This window comes from Dasypus novemcinctus, chromosome 15 (assembly GCF_030445035.2).
Source record: "Dasypus novemcinctus isolate mDasNov1 chromosome 15, mDasNov1.1.hap2, whole genome shotgun sequence".
Taxonomy (NCBI): Eukaryota; Metazoa; Chordata; class Mammalia; order Cingulata; family Dasypodidae; genus Dasypus; species Dasypus novemcinctus.
The window spans coordinates 10161323-10175761 of NC_080687.1; the positions used below are offsets into that span (position 1 = coordinate 10161323).

General features: G+C 40.8%; 1 protein-coding gene across 2 annotated transcripts in view; it reads right to left on the minus strand.

The window, feature by feature from the left end:
- Window positions 1-14439, minus strand: part of MTUS2 (microtubule associated scaffold protein 2) — a 560413-nt gene that overhangs the window by 467316 nt on the left and 78658 nt on the right. The gene's annotated exons all lie outside the window — the stretch shown is intronic.

Sequence of the window (14439 nt, forward strand, 5' to 3'; positions counted from 1 at the left end):
TCAGCCTCAGTTTCTTCCTTCTGCCCAAAACACATGCTGAGTCCCAGCCTTCTACCCTCAGAGCCAAGAGGCTGTCCTCACAGGCACAGGTGCCAGGGCCGTGGCCCCCCAAGCAGAAACCCCAGCCCCGCAGCTGCGGAGGAGGTGCCTGCCCCCAGGCCAGGGCTGGCTCTCGGTTGTGCGCCCAGTGCTCCAAAACAGCTGGAAAATGAGGCCTGGTGCGGGGGTGACGTCGGCAGCGAGGGGCTGGCAAGTCGTTCGGGCTGCCTGAGTCGCCTGCCTTGCCCGGGTGCCCATTTTGGTTTTTCAGTGTAAAATCCCAAGATTCTGTTCCCCTTAATTCCCCTTCGACAAACAATGCCCCAGTTCTCCACTACCCATTCCTTCTCTTTAAGGGGAAAAAATGTAGCACACGCACAAAGGACTAAGCTGGACCACCAAGTACCCACAGCCACGAAACACTGAAATACGGGGCCACGGGCGCCCCTCGTCGCCTTCCACACGCCCTCCGCCAAGGAACCCCCCACCGGCCATCCGGGCGTTCTGCCTCCTCATTTCGGAATCAACCCCCCAGAAGAGGGCGGAGGAGCCCAAGGCAAGGCGCCTGGGGGGGGGGGGAGGCGAGCTTACCGCACCCCACGCCCCAACGCCCAGACTGCAGAGGAGGAAGGTTCTGGACTCAAAGCCAAGGGGAGGACAAAGCCGCTCTGAACTCCGCTTCCCGCAGAAGGCGGCACTGGGAGCCTAGGGAATAATCTCACCCAGAGGCGCAGCGGCGCCATTTCCTCAGCCCCGAGGACCCGGATGTGAATGCGTGTGAGCAGCACAGCCTGCCGGGAGATTCCCAGAGATAAGGAGAGCAACCTGGGGCCCTGCAGAGCCCGGGCAAGACGAAAGCCGGACAAATCATATTTATGTGGGAGTAAAACACATAGCAGAGGGAGACCCCACGCTACAGTTGTAAATGAAAAAAAGTTACGAGTCAAGCTAAATTTCTGGTGGTGTTAGGGTGCTCGTAAAAGGGACAGTGCTAGGGCCAGGCCCTCCTTTCTGCTATTGTCACAAACATGCAAATATCACGGCAACTAACGAGTTTCCCTTGGTGGAGCGCAAAGGAAGACAGTGAAAAGTGGTTTCAAGGCAGAGTAGCTCTATTTCCTTAGTACAAAATCTGGCCTCAAAAAACACCTCTGAACATGAATGAACTTGGAGGACATGATGCTGAGTGAAGTAAGCCAGACACAAAAGGGCAAATACTGTAGGACTGAGCGATAGCTGAGGGTTAATCTGTGCAGAACTGTTAAAAAAGTTGTCTGTGAATCTTTGGAAATCAAGTAGTGAAAGCATATCATTGTGTTTCTAACTAGCAGAGCTATTACATATGTGTTCAAAGGGAAAGTTTAAAGTCATGTATATTACTAGTAGGAAAGCTAAAAACTAACATGGGAATATGTAAGATAGTAAAACCTCATGTAAAACATGAATAAGGGTGATATTGCATGTATAAGATTGTTTTTACAAAATATCAATACCAATATACTAGAGAGAAGGAAACAGCAGCAGCTATGTACAACAGGGGAACGTAGAGAGAGAGGTGATGAGTTTTGTTTTTTATTAGTATTATTACTGGAATAATGAAAGTGCTCTAAGAATAAATTGATGAATGCACAAATATGTGATTACACCGAATACCACTGATTATACAGTTTGGATGGATATATGTTTTATTAAACGTATCACTAAATTGACTTGTTTAAAAAAAAAACACGTGGTTTTGAGGCCCTGACCAGAAAGAACCAAATACAATTATAAGCACATTAACTCAAGCTGAGCAACCAAACATTTTGAACGTTAGAGCAGAACGCCATATGAGAACAGTCTCTGGCAACTTACAGACAGGGCTTGCTGGGAAAAGCATGAAAACCAAGAATGTAATCCTAAGAGGACAGCATGTAATAATTATTACCGTCAGTACAGTCACTTACCCAACTCCATAAATGTCTTAAGAGGGCATGACCACAATGTTTTAAAACCAAAACAAAAGAATACAGAGAATCTGAACTATCATACACTGACAGCAGTATAAATTGGTACAACCACTCTGGAAAATTGTTCAGCACAACATATACACCCTGTTACCCAGCAATTTCATTCCTAAGTGTATATACTGAAAGAAATGAATATTTAAGTTCATCAAAAATTACATGCAAAAATTATCGTAGCAGTAAGCATAATTGCCAAAAATCTGGAAACACCTCAAAAGCCCCTCGTAGAAATGGCAGACTATTCATACAATGCAGTACTTCACTGCAATTAAAAAAAAAAAACAAACAACTGCAGACATAATGTGCAGCCGGAAAAAAAAAAGCCAGACATGTTCTGTTCATGTGAAGTTCAAGCACAGGCAAAACAATTCTATGACAGAAAAGAGTATAGTGGTTTTCTTGGGGGAGAGAAAGGCATGGGTAGGGGAGATGTACAAGGGAGCTTGCTGGGGTACAAGAAATAGTATAGAGCTTGATGTGGATTGTGGTTACACAGGTTTATACACGTGCCATACATATAAGCTCTGTGCCCTTAGTGTACTAAGTGATGACTCATTATAGAAGTAAATTTTAAACAAGCAAGTCACACAATATATTCTCCACAAAGATGGCTGCTATCCTCAGTAACAAACAGGGTCCTTCTCTCTCAAAGTATAAACAAGCACAAGAACACTAACACGTAAAACTAATCGACGACTATCCAAGAAGTGGGAGGAAACCCAAAGCCATGGTTGGAATACATAAAATAAACTTTTCAGTATTTCGATTATGTACAAACATTAGGCCAACTTCACGCTGTACTATGCAACTAATCGATTATTAGCAGGCAGGTATGATAGATTTATTTTCTGGCAAGAACCTTGAGTGAGAACTGGCTCCTTTAACTTCATTCCTGGGAAGTGTTGTTGGCTATTTAAAATGTACACACTTGAAAGCTCTATGCATTAATTTATTAATAACTATTTCTGCATTTAAAGTTTATATTGATAAATTTCCATTTTATTAGCCCATTGATTAACAGTCATCCAGAGAATCCCATCTAAGCTGCATCTCAGAGAAATGCAGTCAATACCATCTCTCCCGTGTCCCTGGAGAGGCAGCACTGGGAGTGGAAATAGCCAGGTATCTGTATTGGATATATTGGCTAAGTGACATATTCCCTGAGCCTTTGGTCTTCTTATTGCAAAATAAGGCACCTTGCAGGTTAATGTTCAGACTAAACAGGTGACAGTCACTGAAGCCCCATGCCAGCTCCCATGTCTGTTTTGTCTCATCACTGTACATCCAATCTGGTCACACAGCAGACACCCAGGAACACATGCTGAATAGTAAACAGGAAGCATCAGAATAACTGATTTACAGTAGACACTAATAGTAACAATACAGCATTAAGTACCTTTCTTTTCTTCCTCTTTATGTGGTTAATTCCCCACTGTGCAGAAAGTGTGTCCTTTATGTGTATGTATATATTCTAATTATTAAAATAGCGACAATGTATTTCTTGCTTACTATGAGTCAAAGGAAAAGAAGGGGACAGTGCTCCCAGTTTACAGAGGAGGAAAACAGGTACAAAGAGGTTCCGCTGTGTTAGAGCTCTGCAGCCATAAGAATGCTACATAACGGGACCCAACATCTCAGGGGTTCTATTTCTTTTCCTCTGTCATGATTCTGCATGCTGGCTGAGCCCGCACGCATGGCTGAGGCTCGGATGATCTGGGCTGTGCTCGGCAGCACGTGGCTCTCTATTGAAGCTGCCGTCTGTTCTACATATCTCACTCCGGGGCCCAGGTAAAGGGGCGGCAGCGCCAGAGCACATTTTCTCAGGGCGACTCACCTGGGTACTAGCCCAAGTATGGCCAGGCCTCTGATAGCGGAACATCCCTTAATAGCTCATCAGCAAATGCGAGTCACATGGCCAAGGGGAGATGCAACAGGCTGTGAAAGTATAACTCCATAGCAGGGGGAAGAACTGGACTCCAGTGATCACTCTCCCACCAGTATTTTTTTTTTAATATTTTCTTTTGTCTTTTAAAAGATACTTAAATTACATAAATGTTATACCAGAAATATAGGGATTCCCATATGCCCCACTCCCCACACCTCCCACACCCTCCCTCAAAACAATGTCCTTCATTAGTGTGGCAGAGTCATTGCAATTGATAAACGCATCCTGGGGCACTGCCGCTGAGCATGGGCCATAGCTCATATTGTAGTTTACACTCTCTCCCACACAATTCTGCGTGCTATCGGAAAATACAAAATGACCTATATCTGTCATTGCAAGGTCATTCAGGACAATTCCCAAGTTCTGAAAAAGCCCCCATATTACACCTGTTTTTCCCTCTTCCTGCCCCCAGAGCTTCCAGTGGCCAGTGCCTACACATCAATGTTGTAATTTCTTCCACTGCTAGAATCACAATAAGTCTAGAGTAGAATACCAGTAAGCCCATTCTAGTCCATACTTCATTCCCCAGTCCTGAGGATTCTGGGGATGGTGATGTCCACTCCACCTCTAATTGAGAGGGGGCTTTGATTCCACATGGCTGATGGATGGGACTCTCTTGCTTGCAGTTGTAGACTCTCTCAGTTCCTTGGTATGGAGGTTGTCAATCCTCACCTCCTTTTTAGTTGTCCTGGATGAGTCCAATGAACTGGAGAGTAGGTGTTGCAACTCTGCTGAGGCTCTGGGCCCAGCTGGCACATGGACAGCCCAGAGATTCAAGTCTCTTGGATGTATACCTACCAACTCCAGTACCAACTACAGGTTCAAATAGAAGGGAAAGATGAGCCATATGTAAGGAAACCATAATTGAGTCCAACTCTGTCACTCTCAGAAGCACAAACTCCAAAAGAGAGCCCACTGGCAAGGCACCAAACTCTGGAGTTATCTGCCCTGACCATAGGGCATGGGTGTCTCCAGAGCCCTCAGGAGCCCTGCTATTCTCCCGCAAGTATCTTATGCGAAGTTACACAGCAGCTAGTGCTAGGACCAGCTCCACCTAACTCCAAAGAAGTGGTCTCACCCACTCATCTAAGTCTTCTGAAACACAGCTTGATAAGACCCTGACCTCACCCCACCAGCAGGAGTAACTGCGATTCCCTGGATACTTTTTAAAGTGAACTGGGGCCTATCGGCTACTGTAGAGTCCTCCCTGCCCCAGTCCCACAGGTAACATACTACTAACAGGAGTGTCATTCCTCAGGTGTGCTGGGTTTCCAAACTCATTTCCTACTAAATAAAGCCGTCTCTCCATTCACCCCATATTTTACTCAAAGTTCTCCCAGAGTGCAACATGGACTCTCTCCTCTATGCCCTTGCTCAATCTCAATTCAGCCTAGAAAGGACCTTTCCATCCATTTTCTATGCACCAAAATTCTTATTTCAGACTGAACTCAAATGCCAAGTGTCAAGTCTTCTCTGATTTCTCAACTGAAACTATTTCACCTCTCTTTAGAAGTGACTTCCTAATGCTTTGTACTATTATTCAAATTGGCCAATTTGAATAATTTTTAAGAATTCACCTTTGCTTCTTCCTTGTGTTTAGCACAGTATTTTGCAGATTGCCATACATAAAAAAATATTTATTGACTCAAATCTCAGAGGCTGCTACAAACTTCGTAAATTATGTCTAGTTACACAACCAAAAAAACTGTATGCTATACATGCTGTACATTTAAGTAGAAGAAAATTCCATGACTATAAATACCTGGTTATAACCTGCAAGTATAATAAATCTTGATTATTTGCTACCTTCATGCATCTAATACCCTAGTGAAGCAAAACTCTAATGAACCAACAAAGATCCAAATCCCATTATAACCACATGGCATACGGCAAAATCCTCCAAATGCAAGGGCAGTGCCCAGTAAGGGAAGACAGATCATTAATACCAGGCCTTTGATATTGATGATTTTACTTGTGAACCTTTTCTTATGAAATTGAAAATTAGCCTAGTTTTACATATACCTAAGAATAATTTCCTGAAAGCCTTTGGTGCTCAAATGTAGCCTCTCTCTAAGCCAAACTTGGCATATAAATACACTACCTTCCCCCCAGCATGGGACATGACTCCTGGGGATGAGCCTCCCTGACACCAAGGGATTATTACCAAGTGCCAACTAGCAATGCATCTGGGAAAAGACCTTGACCAAGAGGGGGAAATGGTAAACACAAATGAGTTTTTACACCAAAGAGATTTCAAAGTGAGTTGGGAGATCATTCCAGAAGTTATGCTTGTGCAAGTCTCAGGAGGATCTCATTGACTGCCACAGTAAACAGTGCCTCAAATAGCAGGGCTCCTGAGGGCTCTAAAGACATCCAGAAACTATATGTAGGGCAGACAGCTCAGGAATTCAGTACCTGTCAGTGGGCTTTACTTTGGAATCTATGCTCCTCGGTGTAACAGCATTAACTCATTTATAGGTTCTCTCTACCTAGCTCTTCTGACCTTTTTATTAATTAGCACTATCCTTGTTAAATTTATGTCCCAGAGACTTAAATCTTTGGTCTGTTCATGTGCCACTGGAGCTCTAAATTTCAGCAGGGTTACAACACCTACTCTCCAGTTCATTGGACTCACCCAGGACAACTAACAAGGAGATTATGGACAATACCTATCCCAAGGAACAGAGAGTGTCTGCAACTGCAAGCAAGATAGCTCCATCCATCTTCCCCATGGTATCTAAGCTCTCTCTTAATGAGAAGCAGAGTAGGCATCACTATCCCAAAATTCTCAAGTTTGGGGAATGAACAATGGATTAGAATAGACATTATTATTGTACTATAGACTTATTATTATTCTAGTAAAAAAAGAAATCTTACCATTGATATAAAGGCAATGGCGACCAGAGGTTCTGAGGGATGGGAGAGGGAAGAAGAGATGTAATATGGGGGCATTGTCAAGACACTGGAGTTTTCCTACATGAAACTGCAGTGACAGATACAGGTTACTGTATATTTTGTCATAACCTAAAAACTGTGCAGACAGAGTATAAACTATAATGTAAACTGTAGTCCATGGTTAGCAGCAATGCTTCAATGTGTTCATCAATTGTAACAAATATACCACACTAATGAAGGACAGTGCTAATGTGGGAACGTGGGAAGGAGAGGGAGAGAGGGGCATATGTGAATCCCTTATTTTTTTATGTATCATTTATGTAATCTAAAGCTCCTTTAAAAATTAAAAAAAAATTAAAAATTTTAAAAAACAATCAACACATGAAACTAAAAAGGCTTTATTGGTTTTCAGAAATCATATTCTAGAATTGTAATCAATTATAGTGGTTTATTCACAGTTGCCAAAATGTGAAAACAACACAAGTGTCCACCAGCAGATGAATGGATAAACAGAATGTGGTATATCCATTCAATGGATTATTCAATGGAATATTATTCCGCCATTAAGACCTGTTGAATGAAATAAGCCAGAAAAAAAAAAGGACAAATATTGTACAACCTCAATGATATGAAATAATTAGAATAAGCAAATTATTCATAGAGTCAGAAACCAGAATACAGGTTACCAGAGGCCAGGGTGAGGTAAGGAATGGAGAGTCAATGCTTAACAGATAGAGTTTCTTTTTGGGGTGATGGGCAAGTTTTGGTAATGGATGGTAGCACAACACTGTGAACATAATTAACAACACAGAACTATATATTTGAATGCGTTTAATACAGTAAATTTTGGGTTGTATATATGTTCCTAGAATTAAAAAAAAATTTTTAACTATAGGACTATACAATACAATGAACAGGACTGTAATCTACAGAGTTAGCAGTACAACTGTAATAACACTGTTTCATCAATTGTAACAAAGGTACCACACAATGCAAAATGTTAATTATAGAACAGTATATGGGAACTCTGTATTTTCTGCAGGATATTTATATAAACCTATGACTTCTCTAATATGCTTCTCTAATAATGCTATTATTTGAACTAAACACCTTCACTGATAGAGGTCCCTTTCACCAGATTATATTTTATGCAGCAAATTGTACTATATGATTCTTCAGCATATTTATGTAAAGATGGCTTGTGGGAATCTATGATACAAAAATTGCAAACACTGAAATGATAGCTGGCAAATTATTTTCATTAAAGTTTTTAATTCTGCATATACAATCTAATACAAAAGGCTAAAACTAAGTTTATTTTGAAAAAATAACTTAGAGAATGAAACCTGAGTTAGACAATAAGATAGGCTGATTACATGGTTCTACACCATCCATGACAAAGTTTGTGTGATTAAAACGTGAAGGGGAATTTACCTAATTAAAATAAAGTACAAACTGTCTTATTCGATTAGTTCTATCCTTCACACTTACGGGCCCCATAATCAAACGGCCTGGTGCAGGGCTCCTGTACACAGCTGTCATTTTAATGGAAATATACTTCAGTAAATTCAGCACATTTCTGTCTATTACCCAGTGTTAATCCATGTCAATCTCATTTAACAACCAGAAAAGCCATTATGAACTTGTCAGCACTTTAATTTCCCTAAATGATTTTAATTGATTTTTTATTACTCATTTGGTATTAACATCATCTCCTCTTAATAACAAAGTACAACAAAATTAACCATCATAAATGCACACCATTTTTAAAGCCATACCTTTTAGAAACAGATTAGACAGGACAATAGCTGGTCTCCAATTTGACCATCATGCAGAACACAATAATGTGAAGCCAGTGAAAATTCCCACCCTTGGGAAGGAAGGAGAAAGGGTACGAGAAGCACGGAAGACAACAGACTAAGCAAGGCACTGTTAATTCAGACAGAGTACTGGGGCATTTTTATTACTCATCCAGGATAGTCAAGATTCTGGAGGTGAATAAAAATGCCAGGTGGTTTTTAATTCACATGGTCATACCCGGAGTCTGCTGATTCCATAATAACAGTCACCACCCAATGCAAGAAAAGCTAACACCTGTTGTGTGTTGGCTATAAGCACCATACTGCTCTAAGTGCTTTGCATATATGGCTTCATTTGTATTCACAATATTTGCCTGGTTTAAATATGAGGAAACTGAGGCACCAGAGTTAACTTGCCTAAGATCTGAGGCTTGTAAATAGTGAAACCAGGAATTGAGGCCCTGCAGCTTCCCTCACCCACATCAGGAAACAGAGAAATGTGAATATCGAGGAGTAAGGATTTTTAAAAATATAGTACTCAACAGTGCTTAAAATAGCTTAGAAATATCTAATGATGAGTATTTCTTCATAACCATATGTTCATTTTTAAATACCTAAATTGATTATGTTTACACATGTGCATTAATATCAATGCTCATTTTCATTTACCCAATGAAAATATTAGCCCTACATTAAACATAAAACACAGGCGCTTAACCATGAATTCATTAATTGCGTCATCATTAGCTGAATATAGCCAGAATCAATACATTACAAATTCTTTCCTTAAGAAGCCTGCAAATCTATAGACTTCTGCAAATCCAGGAATGGCCAATGACTTCTTGTGTCTGAACAGTTAAACACAGCGTTTGGCTTCTGGGTAAAATGCAAAAGTGATCCAAAATTGCTTTGCTGGGCCCAAGCCATCCTGTGACTCAAGACAAATAAGACATCTCTATGTCACTGTGTTCTTAGCATTATATTAGAAAAGGGATCTAAGGCAAGGAGCAGGAATGAAATTATTTCCCTTCCAATTCAGTATATAATGGAATCAGTCTTGCAAATAGAGCAAACCTTGCCTGCCAAGAGCCATTTGCTGCTGTTTTATCTCTCCCAGCAGAAGGCAGTGCACGTGCCCTTACTTAAAGGAAAAATGGCCATCAGGCAGAGATCTCTCCAGCTTCTCTACTAATCCCCACTAACCTTAAAGTGATCGCCACACTTTTTCCATTCCTCTTCAGAACCTAAAGTGCAAGAATTACCTAGAGAATTACCCTTGATTGAGGGCTACTGGGTGCTGCTCCAAGGGATTGAAACTGAGGGCTCGGACCACGGACCCATGAGCCACCACTGCACCGTGCAGGGAGGAAGGGCGCCGAGCCTCCTCGGACCTTGGTTCCCACCAATAAGAGACAGCAGCTCCTTCTGTTTTATTCCCTGTGCAGTGGCCTGAAACTTCCTGTTTTTATATTAATATAATGACTTGACCCCCCCCATTCAGCAAAATAAATTCAGCCTACTGGGCTTTTCGTCCTGGCCAGATGCTGCAGAGCTCCATCCACCTATACCCACGAGCTTCGAGAAAATCCTGCCTGTCCGCAAAATCACTCTCAAGCAAAAGGAAGGAAAAACAAATCCAGAAAGGAGATAAAAGCTGAATTTTAAAATATGTGGGTATGAACAAGATGGTGTAGACTCATTTCTCCCTGTCCCTCCTCACTAAGTAAAACCATAAACCTTAGAAATAAAGCAAGAGTCACCCAACCAAAGGCAAATTGTGAAAGGTGTAAAAAGGAAGCGGGAACAGTCAGGACCTCAGGATCCTTAACCCAAAAGCAGACCTTCTCTCAGGCCTGCATCTCCTGATTTCCAGGCTAGCAGGAGAAAGTGGCCCAGGTAGGCTCATGCCTCACTCAAATCAAGCAGGAGACCAGCCAACACCACCAGGTAAGCCAGGCAGCACCGGGCAAGGGGGGCTGACTGGGAGCGCTGCTGTCAATGGGTGGCCAAAGGAACACTCTCCTTCTCAGTCAGGTCGCTCTGGCAAGGGGTCCTAAGACTCCTCTCCCCACCTGGAGGCATCAGGTTGCCTCTCACCACAGGCAAGGGGGATGCCGCCACAACAAGACCCTCCAACAGGAAGCCTCTTTGCCCCAGTGGGCCTGGGAGGCACTGGACAGGAGGGCAGTACCATAGAGAGGGTTTAAACAGAACGGGCCTGTATTAGTCAGCCAAAGGGATGCTGGTGCAAAGTACCAGAACTCTGTTGGTTTTTAAAAAGGGTATTTATCTGGGGTAGAAGCTGATAGTCACAAGGCTCTAAAGAGTCCAACTCAAGGTTACTTCCTTACCAAACTCTGTTGCCATGTGTTGAAGTTAGATGGTGGGTGACATCCACTAGAGTTCAGCCTTCCTTCTTCTTCTTAAGCTCCGTAGTCCCAGCTTCTACTGATCTCAGCTCTAAGCTGGCATAAGGCTCATCTCTCCCCCTTGGGATTGTTTCTTTCTGTTTCTCAGCTGCTCTGGTCTCTTCACCAGGTCAGCTGTAGACTATAGGCTCACCTCTCTTTCCAGGGACTCTGCTGTGTCTATTGAGCTGTCTCTATTCCCTCGTATTCTTAACCTGTATGTCTCCTTCTATGTGAGAGCCTGTTTCATCCATGCAAGGGGGCTGGTACTCAATACTGAATCACATTCAAATGATGTGGTTGAATCAAAGCCCTAGTCTTAACATAATTTAATCAGACTTCTCAATGAATCTAATACAATCAAAAAGTATCATACCCAGAGACATAGACCAGTTTACAAACATAATCACTATCTCTATATGGAATTCATAATTTATTTCAAACTGCCACATGGGCCAAGGACCTTCCCCCACCTACAGGCACCAGGTGGCCTGACCTGGGGAAGGTACTTTCACCCGCTCAAGCAGCACCATCAGCACCAGATCAGCTTAGCAGCCCAAAAGAATACCACAAAGGCTCTGAAAGTCACAGAAGCAGCCAGGTTCCTAAGCAGGGCATGTGCCTTCTAAAATAAAAGATTTAAATAGGACCCAGAGATTCTAACATAATAGCCCAAATGTCCAGAGTATGATCAGAAATCATTCAGCATATTAAAAGCCAGGAAAATCACAAGTGAATGAGTAAAGACAACCCACACCAATATTGAGATGAATCAGAGGAATTATCTGATAAGAATTTAAAGCAGTGATGCTAAAAATACTTCAAACGCACAATTACAGATTCTCTTAAAACAAATGGATAAATAGAAAATCTCTGCAAAGAAATCAAAGTCATATAAAAAAGAAACATGAGAATTAAAGAATTGCAAAATAATTTTTTTTTTTAAACTTACTGGATAGGCTCAACAATAAAGTAGACATGACAGAGGAGAGAATCAGTAAATTTAAGGACAGAATAATAGAATTTACACAATCTTAACAAAAGAGGAGAAAGAATAAATTAAAATAAAATGTAAAAAAACAGGGCCTCAGGGACCTATGGGAAAATAAAAAGTACAAAATTTGTATTATCGCAGTTCTGGAAAGAAAGAGAGAGAATGGGGCTGAAATATTATTTTAAGAAATAATGGCTAGACATTTCCCAAGTTTGATAAAAAGGCATAAATCTACAGAATCAAGAAGCTGAATGAATCCCAAATAGGACAAACCCAAAGACACATACATCAAAATATATCATAATTAAACTTCTCAAAACTGACTACAACAAAAAAAAAATCTTGAAAGCAGCTAAGAGAACTCATTACCTATAGGAGAACACAAATTCAGGTGACTCATCTGAAACTGCAGAGACCAGACGGAAGTGGCACAGCATTTTTTAAATGCTGAGAGTACTGCCAACTGCAAATTCTTGACAATGATCCTTTAGGGAATGAAAGGAAAATAAAGACACCCTCACATGAAGGGAAACATGGAAAAATCTGTTACTAGAATATCTACCTTTGAAGAATAGCTAAAAGAAGTTCTTCAAATAAAAAAGAAATGATAAATGAAAAAATCTTAGATGAAAGGGACCAATTCCTCAAAAAAAAAACTACCACAACTCATCTAATTTGAAATAATTAAAATAGTCCTGTAGCACATTGATGTTAGTGATGAACTCCAAAAAGAAATACTGATTATTTCTGGTCTGTTCTTATGGGCTAGTGATACCCTTAGATTGTATTGAATTCAGAAGGTTTCACTTTTACTTGATTAAATTATGACTAGGGATTTGATTGGCCACGTCAGTAGGACATTGAGATTCCACCTCCTTGGTGAGCAGGGACTCACAGAGAAAACAACAAGGCAGAGGAGACAGTTTTGATCCGGGAGCCACAGGAAGTAAATACACAGAGAAGTAGATAGGTGAGGAAAGAGAGAAGCTCCATTAGACATGGAAGAGTCCCCAGGAAGAGAGACTAGCCATTCACCTGTTCACAGCTAGCCTTGTGAAGAGAGCAGGGCAACTGAGTCCAAAGAGAAACTAGTCCCAGGAAAGAGACGAGACTTATTCCAGTCTACAACTGATACTGGAAAATGCTGGGACCACAGAGCTTTAAGAGGGAGAAGGTTGAACCCTTGCAGACATCAACAGCCATTCTGCTCCAACACATGGCAATAGACTTTGGTGAGGGAAGTAATTTACACTTTATGGCCTGGTAACTGTAAACTTCTACCCCAAGTAAATATCCTTTATAAAAGTCAACAGATATCTGGTATTTTGCATTCAGCACCCCTTTGGCTGACTAATACAAGTCCTAAAACTATTACGGAATTTAGTTCATAATTTAAAAACCTCCCAAAAGAAAATCCCTAGGCCCAGTTTGTATCATTGTAGAATTTGACCAAACATTTAAAGAAGAATTAACACCAATTTTGGTCAATTTCATACAGAAAACAAGGGAACATGTCCCACCTCATTTTAAGAAGCCAGTAGTCTCTTAACTAGACAAAGACACTACAAAAAAAGTCAGTACCTTTCAAGAATTTAGATGCAAAAAAAATCCTCAGCCAGTATTAACTAATTCAACCATGCATAAAAAGAATTATACACCATGATTGGTGTACGATTTGTTCTAGGTAGGCAAGGCTTGTTCAACATTTTTAAACCAATCAATATAATCCATCATATCAAGGGGAGTAGAAAAATTATATAATCATATCAACTGATGGAAAAAAATAAAGCACTTGACAAAATCCAATGCTCATTTATGACAAAAACTCTTAGCAACTTAGGAGTAAAAGAGAACTTTCTCAACTTGATTGAGTACCTACAAAATACATAAACTACAGCAACCATAATACTTAAAAGTGAAATGTCTGAATGCTTTCCCCCTAAGATTGGGAACAAGGCAAGATGGTCTCTTTCACCATTCTTACTTGATATAGTACTGGAAGTTCTAGCCGCTGCAACAAGACAAAAACAAAGAAATAAAAGACATCCAGGCAGGAAAGAAAGAAATTAAACTAGACCTATTTTCATTTGACATGGCTATCTATGTAGAAATTCCCAAGGAAACTACAAAAAATCCCCTGGAAATCATAAATGAGTTCAGCAAAGCCACTGGTCATGAAATAAACACACAAATATCTATCTTATTTCTATACAAAGAATATGTAGTGATCAAAATTAAAATTAAAAACACAATGCCATTTACAATCACTCCAGAGACATGAAATACTCAGGCATGAAGTTAACAAAACATGTATATAATAAAGCATGTAGAATATACATGTATAATTCTTTAT